Source organism: Pteropus medius, unplaced genomic scaffold (genome assembly GCF_902729225.1).
Source record: "Pteropus medius unplaced genomic scaffold, Ma_sr-lr_union100, whole genome shotgun sequence".
Lineage (NCBI taxonomy): Eukaryota > Metazoa > Chordata > Mammalia > Chiroptera > Pteropodidae > Pteropus > Pteropus medius.
The window spans coordinates 30,462,352-30,479,327 of NW_024354875.1; the positions used below are offsets into that span (position 1 = coordinate 30,462,352).

The following is a 16,976-nucleotide window of genomic DNA, read 5'->3' on the forward strand; positions in this document are numbered from 1 at the left end:
TCCACTCTCAACTTCAAGACAGTGGAGATTTGTATGCCTTGTAAGTGCTGGTCAAATTCAGACTGCGGATCCACTTCATAAAGTGATTTTATTTTATTTTTCATTTTTTATCATTTTTTTCCATATGGTGATTTTAAAACTTTCAGTTAGTTGCCGACATTTAAAATTTGGAAGGTTTTCTTGAAGGAAAGCTGGATTTCCTGTTTCTCTTGAAAACTCGGAAAATCTTGACACACTGGGCCTGGATTCCTGCTTAGAATATGCTGAGAGTGAGCAGTGGCAACCTCTTACAGATGGGGCCATGCTCTCCAGTTCACACACATTCCCGTCTCTCATAGTTCTTAAACCTTGTATATACCTGGGAGGCATCTGAGTTTATTATTTCTTCTTCTAAAACTTCTACAGAGTAAGGGAAGGATAGGAGAGAGGGAGGGAAGGAGGGAAGAAGAGAGGGAGGGAGGACTAAACAAATTAACCTAGAATGTGGCAAAATTCACATCCTCCACATGTTTCTTGCTGGCTGTGGACCTCAGCAGCTGAATTCTCACAGCTGTCCCCTCTCCTACTCTGTTCTTTTCTTGTCAGGGTCATGTTCAGAAAAATTCTAATTTAAGCTTGAGCGGAAGAAAAAAAAGATATTCTTTTGTAGTAATGACTTCCATTTTCCCTCTCAGGACTCAGAGTAAGTATGAGGCAGCAGTCAAGTTTTTTTTTTTTTTAAATCATTCCTTTGCCTCTGTGTCTGAACTGAGAAAGTAAAAACTCAAGAGGGATCCATGCAAGTCTCAGTCTTTGCTTTGATGTGCCCCTTGGTGACTCATGACGAAGCAACATATGGCTGTGGGTTCCCATTGTTAGAGTAAATGTGACCTTTCTTATACAAGGGGACTGTGGTTTTGATCGATTGAAAGGACCCCATGGGCAGCCAGGAATCAGAATAAAAGGTGAAAAGGTGAGCAATAAATATGCCAGTGCATTAACACAATTAGGTTTATAAAAAAGGCACTGAGGCAAAATGGAACATCGGGGGTTTACAAAAGCAGGCTGACATGTTCTATGTTTTAGAGAGGGATTCATGGCTAATTAAATGTCCAGAACCATTCTAATTCCTGTACATAGGAAAATATGAGCTGAGACAAAGAGTGATTGATTTTAGTGGGAAAGTCCTATATTGTGAAATGAGAGAAAAAGGGAGGACAGTGTAAGGCAATTATTTGGAAGTATTGAGTTTGCGCAGCTTAAATGTGGAATTAGGATTTTGCAAGAGACTGAGTTTTGTTGCTGATGCTATTCTTATTGCTGTTGTGCTGTTCTAAAGTATCTTGTAGTAAGGTAATAGTTATATCTGTCATGGAAAAATGGCTGTATCATAAGATTTAGCAGACCTTTTGAAATTGCTGACATTTAAATCCAACAGGAGAAGGTATTAATCAAGTCTCATTGCATGGAGATTACCATGCTATCATTATAAGAGAGAAAAGAGGAGCTTTTGGCTTGAACAGTTATTACTTTTCCATATTAGAGTTTCACCTGGATTTCAGGAGCACTGAGAAAGTGCCCATAATAGGAACAGGTGCTATCATATTTCAAAAATTTAAATAATTTCTGTTCAAATCAATTTGTGTCCTGAAAAAAAAAAATCCTTTCTGCTAACAGTTCCATATGCATCCACTTTCCTAGTCTTGAAACACAGTCAAACCAAGAGTGTGCATACAACTAATAAATATCAACCATGGTTCTCTCTTACCTCCACACTCACTAAAGATCAATTGCTCTGACTGTGATTGTCCACTTTCTCCCTCTAGAGAAGCTTCTAAGAGAGGTAAGTGAAACTATAACCAAAGGAAGAGGAGGAGCTAAAGTCTAATAACAGAGAGGACATGGACAACAGAAGACAGAGGGGGATCCATCAAAAGAGAAAACGAGTTGGATGAAGTTTAAGTTGGCAGAGAATAGTTAAAATTAAAGATCAACAAATATCTTGATTTTCTGAAAGGAGAAAAAATGGATTCTAAATTCTGTCGATTATAGACGTGGTTCCATAGTGTAGCGGTTAGCACGTCTGCTTTACATGCAGAAGGTCCTGGGTTCGTGCCCCAGTGGAGCCACAGTCTGTGGTCTACGGCCATGCCACCCTGAACAAGCCCAATGTCTGATCTCAGAAGCTAAGCAGGGTTGGGCCTGGTTAGTACTTGGATGGGAGACCACCTAGGATGACCAGGTGCTGTAGGCATAAATAATAAATAAATAAATAAATTCTGTCGATTAGCTGATATCAGGCTCTAGAAAATATAACCTAGCTTAAACGTAGTGTTTGTTAGCACTTAGAAAAGAAACAAAATAACTCAGAGCAATTTTCACAAATAAACCTCTTTTCCTTTTTTCTTTCCTGATAGGATGTCTACATTGGTGGATCAGGGATAGATCACTGATTTAAGTTAGGGATTTCAGAAAGTCACATGACAAAGTCTTTCCTGAAAGCCTGGTGGGCAAAATGGGTAAACCAACGACAATATGGTAGTACAGATAAGACTGACAACTTTATGATGACAGGAATGTCATAGACTTGTTCACTTCTATGTCTTCTCTACGCATCACGGAGCCTGACCCAGGCTAAAAAAATATGTTGATTTAGTAAAGTTAAGTGCATTCACTGAAGATTGAAGAGGAATACCCAAAGCACATTGTTTTCTGGATTCCTGTCAACAGATTTTATTTTACCTCCATCTCTCCAGGGCATTAGAAAGTATCTGGCATATAGAAAGCACTTAATAAAACATGATGAATGAATGAATAAACTTATAGGTCTTTTATAACATTCTTACAAGGTTCTTTTGTTAGTCTTAGTCTAGCCAATGTTTTAGTCAATGACTTATTTGAAGTTATGTTAAACAAGGAATTATTATTGCAATTGTATTCATTAAAACAATGAATAGATGAAATACAATGGATGAAAAAGACATAGGTCAATATCAATATGACAAAATTTAATATCGCTAAATGCACGAATGAAGGATAGGAGGGTTCTTAGCATGAAATAATTTACTTTTTAAAAAGATATGACACTCACCAAGATCATCACCCACTTGAGTCACACAGCTATAAAACCTAGATAGAATACATGGACCACCCATCTGAGAACACTGAAAGTAAATGATAACAGGAAGATTTGGAAAGAAGACCAGAATTGGAAGTATCACCAAACCAATACTGAGTTTCCCCTTTTGTTCTCTCCAGTATCTCTGGCCTGGACTTAAGGCAGCCTGAAACTCAGGAGTGAGCACCTAGAGGTGCACAGAGAGTGCTCCAGAGAAGCCCTCTAGTTTTGACTCAAGGAGATTCATAAAGTTCTGCAAGAGAAAAGAAATTCATCTTTTTTCTTTGTTCACTGTTCTATTATGACCCAGAACCCAGACAATCCCATGGCAACAGTGGCAGCAATGACAGTGGTGGCAGTAGAGGCTGCAGGTACCTGAAATTCTGAGGTACCAAACCTTACTCTCCTATCAAGTGTGGTCTCAAAAAGTAGCATAAATTCCTGTGTTTTTTTTCCTCTCTCTGTTTTCCCACCACTTAATCCTGAACACACACATAATCATAGGAAGTATGATGCAGACCTAGATAATTAAAAACAACTTTTTGGCTAGAGGGCCAAAAAGGTTAGCCCCAGAGGACCAGAAAATTGTGGAGAGATCATAGAAAGGGAGGAGCTAGGAAAAGCAACCAAATAAAGTAGTTTATGGACTCCTAGGCTCATCTCTGAGTGGCATATGCATGGATCTGGCCCTCAATGGCATACCACAGACTTTGAGAACTGAAATATAAATAAACTACTGCTCAGCTCCTCTGCTGGCCATTGGATGGCAAAGACACGAAAGATACAAGTAGCACTAAAAAGGCTTTAAAAACTGAGCTGACATTGGAACCACAACCCACAGTGGGCTGGTGAGAAACTACAGCCTGACCCTACTGGGTACTCAAAGTTTATGAAATGTTGGTTATTTGTTCTATTGATTAATGAGAGAGGAAGGTTCAAGTTTCCAACGATCATTGTAAATCTGTCTATTGCTCTTACCAGTTTTGTTCGTTTTTGCTTAATGTATTTTAACACTTTGTTATTTGCCATGTACCCCTTAAAATTGTTATGTGTTCTTGGTGAACAGACCTCTTTTTCATTATGTAATGTCTTCCTTCTCTGTCAGAATGAATGCAAAACAATACCCAACTACATACAGTCTGTCTACAAGACAATCAGTTCAAATATAAGATATAGGTAGGTTAAAAATAAAACGATGATAAAAGATAAACCATGAAAGCACTAATTTTAAAAGAAGTAGGTTTTAGTGGCTATTTAATAGCAAAGTAGTTCAGAACTAAGACAATTATCAGAAATATAAAGGGACATAGCATAAAGAAAAAAGGGTTCATTCATCATGAACACATAACAAGTGAGTATACACCTAATGAAAAGTTTTAAAATACATGAAAAAATATCTGACAAAACTGGAAGGAAAAATGAATAAATCCACAATCACAGTTGGAAACTTCAACTCTCTTCTTTCAGTAATCAAAAGAACTAGGCAGAAAATCAGCTATGATATAGAACTAAACAACACCATCAAAAAACTGGATCTAATTGACATATACAAAACATTTCACCCAACCACAACATGCTGCCTTCTTTTCAAATGCACATAAAATACTAATCAAGAAAGAATATGTACTATTTTATAAAATAAAACTTGTCAAATGTAAAAGAACTAAAGCCATACAAAGTTCTCTACCATAAAGGAATCAAACCAAAAGTCAATGACAGCAAGAAAAAAAAATTTCAAACACTTGGAAATTAAACAACATATTTCTAAATAATCCATGAATTAAAAAGGAAGTCTCGAAGGAAATCAGAAAATATTTTGAATTGAATAGAAATAAAAATAAAACATATAAAAAGTTTTGATATACAGAATAAGCAGTGCTTATAAGGTAATTATATCATTACATACTTGTATTAGGAAAGAAGAAAGGTCTCAGATCGATAAGCTAAGCTTCCATCTTAAAAAAAAAACTAAAAAAAGAAGAGTAAAATAAACTAAAAGCACAAAAAGAAATTAATAAAGATAAAAGCAGAAATCAGTGAAATTGAAATGAATCAAACCAAAAAAGTGGGGAGTGAGTTGGGGAGCCACTAGAGAAAATAAACCCAAAAGGTAGTTCTTTGAAAAGATCGATAAAATTGAAAACCCACTAGTAAGACTAACAAACAAAAAGGGAGAAAAAACACATATTATAAACACCAGAAAAAAAAGATGTAATTATAGACTCTACAGTTATTAAAGAATAATAAAGTAGTACTACAAACATAAATAAAAAAACTAACATGAAGTGAACTAATTCCTTAAAAATCTCAAAATACCGAATTCACCCACCATAAACAAGATAACCTGAATTATCCATAACTATTGAAGAAATTGAACCTATACTTGAAAATTCTTCCAAAAAGAGATTTCCAGATCTGTATGGTTTCACTGGTGAATTCTACCAAACATTTAAAGAAGATATTATACCAACTCTATACAATCTCTTCCAGAAAATAAAAGAGGAGAAACACTTCTCGACTAATTTTATGAAGCCAGTATTATCCTGATGACCAAAACAGACAAAAACAGTACAAGAAAACTATAAACCGATAACCTTTATGAACAAAGATGTAAAAATCCTCAATAGAATATTACAAAATCTAATCAGGCAGCATAAAAAACAAAAACATAACACGACTAGGTGGGATTTCTCCTGGGAAAAGCAACGCTCATTCTTTATTTTAAAAATCAATCAATATAATCCACTATTAATATCCTAAAGGAAAAAAAACACATAATCATCTCAACTGATGCATAAAAAGATTTGATACATCCATCTTAGATAAAAACTGTCAAGACAGTAAGAATAGATGAGCTCTTTCTCAATCTGCTAAAAGCCATCCTCAAAAGAATCTGCAGCTAACATCTTACTGATGAAAGACTGAATGCTTTCCTTTTAAGGTTAGGAACATGGCAAGCATACCCACTCTCACAACTCTAATTCAACATCATACTAGAACTCTTAGCCAGTGAAATAAAATAAGAAAAAAAATAAAATAAAATGCATACAGATTGGAAGGAAGAAATAAAACTTTTTCACAGACAATGTGTAGAAAACCCATACGATCTACAAAAAGATTCCTAGATCTAATAAATGAATTTAGTAAGATCACAGGCCATAAGGGCAACACACAAAATGAATCATATTTTCATATAATAGCAATAAGCAATACTAAAATTTAAAATACAATACCACTTAAAATAACTCCAAAAAATGAAATATCTAGAGATAAAACAAAAGTTTTATATAAACTGTATGCTGTTAACCTCAAAATAATAACTTTTAAATAGACCTAAATATTTGGAGAGACATATTATGTTCAAGAATTGGAAGATCAATATAGTAAAGATGTTAATTGATCTATAGGTTTAATGCATTCCAATAATAATCCCAATAAGATTTTTCATAGATATAGCCAATCTGATTCTAATATTTATATGGAAAAGCAAAGAAACTAGAACAGCTACAACAATTTTGAAAAAGAAATATTAAGTTGGAAGAATGACACTACCCTACTTTAAGATTTACTACAAAACTACGATAAATCAAGAGAAAGTATTACTGGCAAAAAATAGAACAGACATCCAGTGGTATCCTTGGTGCGCCCTATGCCCCTTGTTGAGCTGCTCCAAGTCCTACACTGGTGGCACCTGGCCTCAGTTTCTGGTGTGGCCTCCTGAGGCAATTATATGTACAGCATCTATGAATTGCTCGGTGAATCTTACCAGGTTGCCCCAGAGAGGCACAAGCCGGGGCTAAACTTGGCCTGCAGCTGGATCCCTCTCAGGACTGTGTCACTGGATACCAACTACACAAAGTCACACTAATAAGACCAGAAGACTTAGGAGCTTTGCTTAGCACATTGAAACAGACATAGAAGAAAGTCAGCCAAAATGGGGAGACAAAGAAGCATGTCCCATATGAGAGAACAGAACACAGCTCCAGCAAAAATGGAGTCAAGCAATCCACCAGATAGATGCAGAGTTCAAAACACTGGTTATAAAGATGCTCAAAGAACCTAGGGACGTGTAGATGAATTCAGTGATAACTTTAACAAAGAGATTAAAAAACATAAAAATGGAGATGGAAATTATAAAAGGGAACCAGTCAGAAATGAAGAATATAATATCTGAGATGAATTGTATATTGGAGGGAATCATCAGAGTGGATGAAGTGGAGGATTGAATCACCAATACAGAGTATGGGGTAGTGGAGGACACCCAATCAGAATAGTAAAGAGAAAAAACAATCCAAAAAAATGAAGATATTTTAAGGAGCCTATAGGACAACATCAAATGTAACAACATTAGCATTATAGGGGTACCAGAAAGAGAAAAGAGAAATCAAGAAGTTGAAAACCTATTTTAAGAAATAATGACTGAAAACTTCCATAACCTGGTGAAGTTACATAGACATACAACCCCAGGAAGCTCAGAGAGTCCCAAAATAATTAACCCAAAGGAGCCCACATCAAAAAATATCATAATTAAATACAAAGAGAGAATCTTACAAGCAGCAAGAGAAAAGTAATTAGCTATCTACGAGGGAGCTCCCATAAGACTGGCAGCTGATTTCTCAAAAGAAACTGCAAGACAGAAGGGCTTGGCACAAAATATTCAAAGTGATAAAAACCCAGGATCTATAACCAATATTACTTTATCTCACAAAGTTATCATTTTGAATCGAAGGACAGGTAAAGAGCTTCCCAGACAAGAAAAAGCTAAAGGAGTTCATCACCAAGCCAGTGTTAAAGGAAATGTTGGAGGGACTTTTTTGAGAAAAAGGAAAAATATGTATCAAAATCATGAATAAAGAATGGCAAAAACTACATATCTATCAACAAGTACCTCACATGAAAAAGAATTAAGAGCTCCAATCAAATGATAGGGTGGCTGAATAGATAAGAAAACATGACCCTCACACATGTTGTCTATGAGAGACTCACTTCAGATTAAAAGACACACACAGACTAAAAGGGAATGGAAAAAGATATTGTATGATGGACCTAGAGGGTATTATGCTGAATGGAATAAGTCAGATAGAGAAAGACAAATGCCTCATGATTTCACGTACATGTGGAATCTAAAGAACAAAATAAACAACAACAACAACAAAAACGGAAACAAACTCATAGATATAGAGAATATTTTGAGGGCTACCAGACAGGGGGTTGGAAGGGTTGGTGGAAAAGGGCAAAGAGATTATTAAGAAGTACAAATGGATAGTTACAAAATAGTTATAGAACTATAAAGTATATAGTCAATAATATCGTAATAAATATGTAAGGGGGAAGAAGGGTACTAGATTTAGTGGGGTCATCACCTTTTGAGTTACATAGATCTCTAATCACTATGCTATACAACTGAAACTAATATATTATTGCATGCCATCTATAATTGAAAACTCATTGAATTGTACACTGTAAATATAAACAACTAATCATCTATTATATTTCAATAAAGCTGTAAAAAATGGGAAAAAAACTAATAAATAACACCATTGTACTTTAAAAAAATTAAAAAAAGAAATAGAACAAAATAGAGTTCAAAAATAAAAATCAAATATATATTAATTTTGAGAAAGATGCAAAAGCATTTCAATGGAGAAAGGAGAGTTTTTTCAACAAATGGTGTTGACACAACTGGACAGCCATGTGCAAAAAAAATATTATATACAAAAATTAAATCAAAATGAGTTGTAGATCTAAATGTAAAACACGAAACTATAAAATGTTAAAAGAAAAAATATAAAAAGAAGTTCATGGCCTGGGGTTAGAGTTCTTGGACATGACACTAAACACCCAACCTATAAAAAACTGATAACTGGACTTCACCCAAATTAAAATACTGTAGATGTCTGGTGTTCTATTTGGGACACTGAAAAAAAATCAACACTGTCTAGAGGAAGGAGACAAGGAGGGTTAAGGGATGGTGAAAAGATTCGAGATATTTCACCTGGAGATGAGAAGGAGTGACATGGTAGCTCTTACTATATTAGAAAAACTGTCCAAAAGTTTACTAAGTCTTACTGTGTATTACTACTCCTGATGAAAGAATTGGGTTCCCTGGGAAGTAGTTATAAGAAGGTAGACCTCAACTCATAATAAAGAAAAGCTTTTTGATAATTCAATCTGGGAATAAATAAAATGGCCTGCCTATAAAAGTAGCAAGGTTCTCATCAATGGAAATTATTGAAAATATTTAAGCAGATGTTAAAAAACCATCTATCAAGGTTATCTTCAAAGAGATTACCTCACTGAGTAGGAGATTAATCTCTTTAACCTCTAAGGTCTCTTCCAACTCCACCTCCTATATTCTAAATTATAAAGGATGTTATAAATCACCTTCACCTTGCGTGTATCTCCAACTGCCTACAATTTATTAGATTGTATCTTATACCCAAAGTGACTACAAAATCCTCATGGATTCCTCTTAACATTGGTGGTCTCAAAACTGCCTTCTAGGCTGTTTTAATGATTTCTAACCAGCAACAGGGGAGATGTGCAGAACATGTGAAAAAAAATTAAAATTGTGCAGACAATAGATAGATAACTTCTAACAAGAATATATAGGGAAATTTTTACCCTGATCTAGAGGTCTGAGACCTATTTTAACTTCCCTGATTTGGTCTTTGCTCTAGTCTAGACGAGGAAACTAGGAAGCTTTTAAAGATTACCAAAAGGCAAAAAGAAATACACCTATTCTTTCCTATCCTTTTCAATTCTTTGAATCTTATTTCTTATATTTTACTGTCAGGTTTTCTCAGTATGAATTATCTAGGCTGAGATCTTTCAGAAGTCTGACTACATTAGGAGCAAGGGTGCCTAGTTAAGGTCATAGTGGGTAGGATCAAGCCAGGCAGCAGCCTTAACAGACATCAAGGAGACAAGGATTGGGACAAGGAGCAGACTATGGAGATTAATTCTGCCTGGCAGCATGCGAATCAGGACAACTGATCAGTATTGGTATATTAAAGTGAGAAAGGCAAGATTTAAAGTGCAGTAGATGAGGCCTGGGTTACACAGGATTTCAATCAGAGGTCATGTGCCATCCCAATGACTCCAAGAAAGAGAAGTTGTGATACCCAAAGGCTGTACTGATGCCTTTCCTCATCAGGGTCCACAGGCCTCATTTCCTCGGTAGAACTATGGTTCCAAATTACTTACGACAGCTGCAACTTTACTCTTTTCAGAATGCTCATGAAGGTACAATAGTTCCCTTTACAAGTCCATTATGGAAAGATAAATCTTTTGGCAGGCAAATATAATCCATGGTGTTAAAAGTCAAGTCATTCATTGGGGCAGGTAATCTCTGGAAAGGAGCACAGAAGGGAGTTCTGGGTGCTGGTAAAATTTCTTGATCTAGGTACACTCAGATTGAAAATTCTAGTTGTTTACTTATGATTGGCACACTTTTCTGTATTTATGTCGAGCTTCAATAAAAATGTTCCAAAGATAAGACAAAAGCCCTGGACAATAGCTTCCTGAGGCCATTCTGGCCAGTGGGCCGCCAGCAATGCAATGACTAAGTCTCAACTCTGAACTCTCAGTCTTCTTCCTTTCCTGTGTATGTGCACGCTCACTCACTCTCAGTTATACATGTTCACATACCCAAACACAAACAAGAGCTTCTCAGAGGCAGGAGAAGCCAACTTGTACACTCCAGAGGAGTGTATTTGCCTTCTCTACCCAACCCTGACCCAGATGTGGCTTCAGGGCTTGCCTGATGTCACTTTATAGACCAGGATTTGACATTCTACATATCAGTGTTGGAAAGGGGGTCCTTCTTCTTGGTAGAATACCCCCTGAGATTTAAAAAATAGGATAACTTTATTATTTTTTTTTTAATTTGAAATAGGATAACTTTAAACACGAGTTAACTAATGAAGTCTCAAGTGCATATTTATGTATGTTTAGCAAAAAGGAAAGAAATATGTCAGAATTTCACAATTATTATTGCTGAGCTATGGAATGAACTGGATATTTTTATCTTTTTCTCTCATTTTTATGTTTTCTATGGTGTTATGTATTATTTTGTAATCAAGAAAAGATATAAGTACTATAAAAATTTGTTTGAATAATACATTATCATTTTTAAACTTATAAGCATAAGTATTCTCAATGGATTTTCTGAATATTTTGAATACAAGTCCTTTACCAGACACGCGTTTTACAAATACTGTTTCAGTCTGTGGCTTGTCTTTTCATTTTCTTAAGTCTCTTTTGCACAGTAGACATTTTTAATTTTAATAAAGTCCAACTTGTCACTTTTTTTCTGTCATGGATTGTACTTTCGGTTGTATCTAAAAACTCATTACCATCACTGAGTCTTATAATAGTTCTTTGATATTAGTATCTCCATTTTGCAGATGAGAAAACCAAGACTCAAAGATTCACTAACTTAAGCTCAGATGGGCAGAAGTAATGGAGTTGGTACTGACTTATGGTCCAATGCTCTTTCCACTGTACAGCTTTGCAATGCTATCTAACCCTATTCGTCTTGACTTTTTGTCTTTACTTTCTCTCCTTTTTTCTTTGAAGTCTTTCAAAGTTTTTCTTTAACCTAGGGTGAACAAGGATTTGCCAGAAGAAATGGCAACTACCAGAGCAAAGTATATCATAATAGAAACATGCTCTAAGGTAGCAATGTCAAGTGTTATGGGAGCACAGAACTCATGGGAGCATGTTACAAAAGCTAAGGGCCCATTTCCCTGGAAACACACATACATACATTTTGCACACAATTTTAGGTGTTCTGGATGCCATAGCTGCTCTATGGCATACATACAGAAATAACTTAGCATCTGGTCATTTGGGAGAAATATAAAATATAAATAATATCTATGAAAGCACTAGCATAGCTCTGGTACATAGTATGCACTCGACAAATTCTCACTTAATCTTAAGTCCAATTAATGGTTAATAATATTTTTGCCTTCAAGTAGGGAATCCATACCCTGTTTAATATAGTCTAGTATAAGAATTTGCCACAGGGTGTCACTATTGTTCTAGAGAAATAGCTTAAACAGACTCCACCCACCCCCAATTTCACCCCAACCCTACACCTCCTTAATTTAAAAACACTAAGTAGTGCCTGTGTGATGAGGAAGGGGGTAAGGGAGGGGATTACTTTTGTATCCCAATGGCTTCTTTTTTTTACAAATGTAATAGTAATGTAATTCATTGCATTTGCATGTTTTAAAAATATTGCAGAAACATCATATTTTGGAGTACTGTGCAGTTATCCCAGGTGCAAAAAATTAAAATTGGTTTGAGAGATTTTATTCCAAGCCAGAGTATCCATGGGGAAGTCTCAATTACTCACTTACTCATTCGTTAAAGATTTATTGAATATCTGCTATGTGATAAACATGGTGCATATAGCAGTGAGCCAAAAGGATTGATCTGGTCACTCTCATAATAGTCTGGGACAGTTATGCCTCTGCTTAGAGTAGTAATCAAACAGGGATTAGGTTCGAGATCCCTACAGAGAACTTGGTCACCCCAAACAGCTTCTTGTAGTTATGGGACTCAAACAATGACATAATAATCCTACATCCAATAGTGCTGCCTGAGGTAATATCCATCCATCACAGTAAGGTGAGCAGCAAACAGTCATCTGTAAAATATTGACCTGGCCCATTGCTTCCTCCTTCTGGGCACCACTGAAGGCACAAGAGAAAAAGCCAACAACATTCACATGAATGCTTCTGTCTTGTAATAGCACTTTTGAGATATTCATATACCATAAAAATTCTCCAGTTTAAAGTATACAAGTCAGTGGTTTTTAGCATATTCAGAGAGCTATGCAATCATTGCCCTATCTAATTCATTTATTCTGGACATTTCATATAAATGGAGTCATAACACATGAACTGTTTTTAAATGGCAAAGGGAAGCAATTCTTTAATCTCTACACCAACTACCATAGCTTGATTGGATCGATTTCTGCTTCCAGAATAGTGCTCCATGTATAAATCGATAAATCTTTATAATATACATCATGGACTCCCTCAGGGGAACTTCTTAATGTAACTAAACAATACAGCCAACTTGATGTGAAGTTGGTTACACTCAAGACAAAAGTGACTGAAATTAATCATCTTCTGAAATCATTACTTTTTAAGTATGGTCTGAGAGAATGTAGAGTCTGTTTGGGTACACTACTCATATCTATTATCTTATATTCTGAAGTAGAAGACAAGAAAAAATAACTACGAGGCTCTGTTAGTCTCTCTTAATTAATCATTAAATAAACATCCAAGTTCTCCATCCAGGGCCGCAGGGTAGAATGAGCTGACAATCACCCGCCTGGTAGTGGAGAATAACCTCGACAGAGAAACTGTGCCAGGCATTGTAACAACCATTTTGCTCCCACCAGTCCTTCAAAATAAGTACTATTAAAATAAGAAAATGAGTCTCAGTGAGATTCTATAACGTACCCATGGGAGATTGCATCCCTAGTATGTAGAAGTGTTGAGTAATGGATGAAAGCATAGAATCAGGAGCCAAGCTTCAGGGTTTGAGTCTTGAATTCTACAGGACACTACCTGAGTGAGTCTGGGCAAGTTCCTTTACCTCTCTGTGCTTCACGTCACCTCTGCAGAGGTGTAATACCTACCTTACAAGGAGGTTGTAAGGTTCAAATAAGTTAATACCTAAAGCACTTAGAACAGTGCTTAGCACTATAGTATTGGATTATAATCCAAAGGTTAAATTAAATTAAATGTTCATGAGTTTGCATAAATAAGTGATTCATAATAGTGATTTTTAATTTGAGCAACAAATCACTATAATATAAATCACTATAGTATTGAATTATAACCCAAAGAATAAATTAAGCATCCAGGAGCTCATACTGACATAAATAGATGATTGAATAAATAAATAAATAAACGGAAGAGAAGGGAATTCTCTTACAGAATTCCAAATAATGTATGTAGATATTTCCCCCTCCAGGATATAGAGCTTAATTCTCCTCCCGCTAAGTGTGAGTTAGACTTAGTGACTCACTTCCAAAGAATAGAGTATGGAAAGAGAAAAATAGTAACTTTATTGTGGAGAAACCTGGGGCAGAAACCACCTTAACAAAGTGATCAGATTGACATTATCAGTAATAAGTCATGTTGATATCATGTACCTCTCATGTGATGCCTACACTGTAGAACTACATATATATCAAACTCCCTTTTATTTCTTTACGCATTTGCCTCAGTTTACGGATATGCATGTGTATGGGGGTAAATTCAAGAATATATAGAAGAGGTTTTAAAGGAACCAGATCAAACTCTTAACAATGGTTACTTCTGGGATATGCATGTGTATGGGGGTATATTCAAGATATAGAATATATAGAAGAGGTTTGAGAGGAACCAAATCAAACTGTTAACAATGGTTACTTCTGGAGAATAAAGTGTTATTGGAAGAAAAGGGGCAGATGAAGAAGTACTTTCATAATTTATTCTATATGATTCTGTATTGCTTTAAAATTTTGTGCAATCACTTTTTAAATTTTTATTAATTTAAAAAAAGGGAAAAAATAGTCTAAAAGAGACAAAGAGAACTCTAGGGAGGAACTTGCAACTGGACCTCTGATCTCCCAAATATAAAGAAGTCCTCTTGCAAAGCATCTTTGGAAAATCTTTTCTAGTTAGTCATTTTCTACTTTCATTTACTTTCAAAATACTTTATTCACACTAATATAATTTAATGCTACCCTTAAATTCAAATTCTTGTTTCTCAACTCTTAAGGCATTGTTAGGTGGCAGGTGCCTGTCAGTGCCTGTCTACAGCACAGGCCTCTGTGGTAAATCCAGGATAAAGTATTGATATAGATCAGACATTATCTATATCTATTGATGACTATAAGAAAGGGAAAGAATATTCTACATCTTCATTGAATCTTCAAGATACCATTATTTTCACAGATGAAAATATGTGAAATATTTCTATATGAATCTTAGATATCAACAGTATCACCTTGACTCTAGCAATGAAATTAGATTGGCTAAAACATTCAGTACACATTCTGGGCAATATCCAATGTCACCAATATGTCTGTGATATCCCAGAGGCTTTATCTTCCCATACTTACCTATAGATCCAAGCTTTGACTTCCTCTGAATTAATTGGTTCAGATTATGGATGGCCCCATCATCACAAACTCCCTTTCCCTGTTCTGAGCCATGATATTTAGCATCTCTTTCTGGTTTCTATGAGACGAGAGAGGAGAGAAGATATTCACATAAAGCCTTTGCGTTTTAACTTAAAGTATTGTGAGACAAATGGAATTTATCACAGTTTTATAGATAACTTAAAATCCAGAATTAGTTGTCCATAACATTCAGATGCCCTTCTGCCATTATGTTGAAACTGCAATTTCTGCATTTGCTTCCCTCCAGGCTTCTCACTTCTCTCCCTCTTAATTCCTCTCCCCTCACAATAGGAATATCTTAAAGATAGATAAACTGACGGCCATCTAAAAAGCATTTTTCATACTGCTTACATTTTTTATTAGTATAGAAAATATTATAGCTTACAAAATGGATTTTCTAAGCTTTACTAGTTATGGTATATACAGTAGATAATAGAAATTCTAAGAAATAGACAATAATTTTTTCTTCTTTCTATAACCTCTTTAATCTTTAAAATTTAACCTAATGGTTAATGTTCTGTAAATAGTTCCAACATCATCAGATTGTTTTGTGTTTTGGATTTGCATGAAAGAACAATAACGATTAAATCCATTTCATTCATAATGTTTATATTTAATGCTGTGAGAAGGTGCAATTTTGTCAGCCCATTGAGCACTGAAGCTCAATTTGAGTGTACAAATAATGCTGTAAAACAAAATAATAACCTTCCAAATGTGTTACTACGTGCTATTAATGGGATGCTATTAAAATAACTTTGGATACCATAATAGGTCTATTTTGGAGGTGTAAGTTAAAAATGTAAAATGTTTTATAAAAATGATTAATAATGAAATATAAATAATTATAGACATTTTTCTTGTTCTTTTTTATACAGAGATACACAGGAATTATGATCAACTTAGATCAACTGAGATCAAGGTCATGCATGCAATGTGTGTAATACAATTGTACAATGATATGAATACAAATGACTGTACTTAGTTTTTGTAGGGAAGCTGCCACCGAACTATCATTTTGTCAATGATAATCAATATATATTGAAAAGGCATGCCCATTTTTTAGTGGAAGTTAGGGTAATATAAATATGAATTTAGGAGTATAAATCAATAGTCTGACAGGTTTAGATTGGAGAGGAGGGTGTATTCAGGAAGAGAACCACATAAAAAGAAGCAAAGGTACATACTGGGAATTGAGAGTTCAATAGTTCAGAATTCCTGGCCTCTTGTAAATAGTGAGATGTAATTTTAGAATTCTGGGGTAATCTGACTTCATAATGATAATGATAAGGATAATTATAAAGATAATTCATCTTTTTAAAGGTCAGGGAAGAGAACACTGAAGTATGGTGAATGGAACTAGAGTGATTCAGTTAGGAGTCATTGGTTTGTTTTCAATATGACCATATTGAAGGTCGGTGGGGCTATTAACACTAGGATGAGGAGAGAACTGATTCCTCCCATTACTAGTAGCATCAAAACACAGGGGCTGCAGCTATTACAAAGAGAACCAGGTATCTTGAGATAGGAAGACATGAGGTGATGAGTACATAACCTTCCTTTCTTGCACATCTTTCCTTTTGCTGTCCCCATCATTCGCTTCTTCTGCATAATGGCAACCTTTATACTAAATGTCAAATCAATCTATCAGAGCAAAAACACATCTACTTTGGATGTGGTACATTATAA

At 35.2% G+C, this 16,976-nt stretch overlaps 1 pseudogene; it reads left to right on the top strand.

Annotated features, from left to right (window-relative positions):
• The first annotated feature begins 2,117 nt into the window (after nucleotides 1–2,117).
• LOC120597417 (uncharacterized) lies at nucleotides 2,118–2,233 on the top strand (annotated as a pseudogene).
• Nucleotides 2,234–16,976: the final 14,743 nt, after the last annotated feature.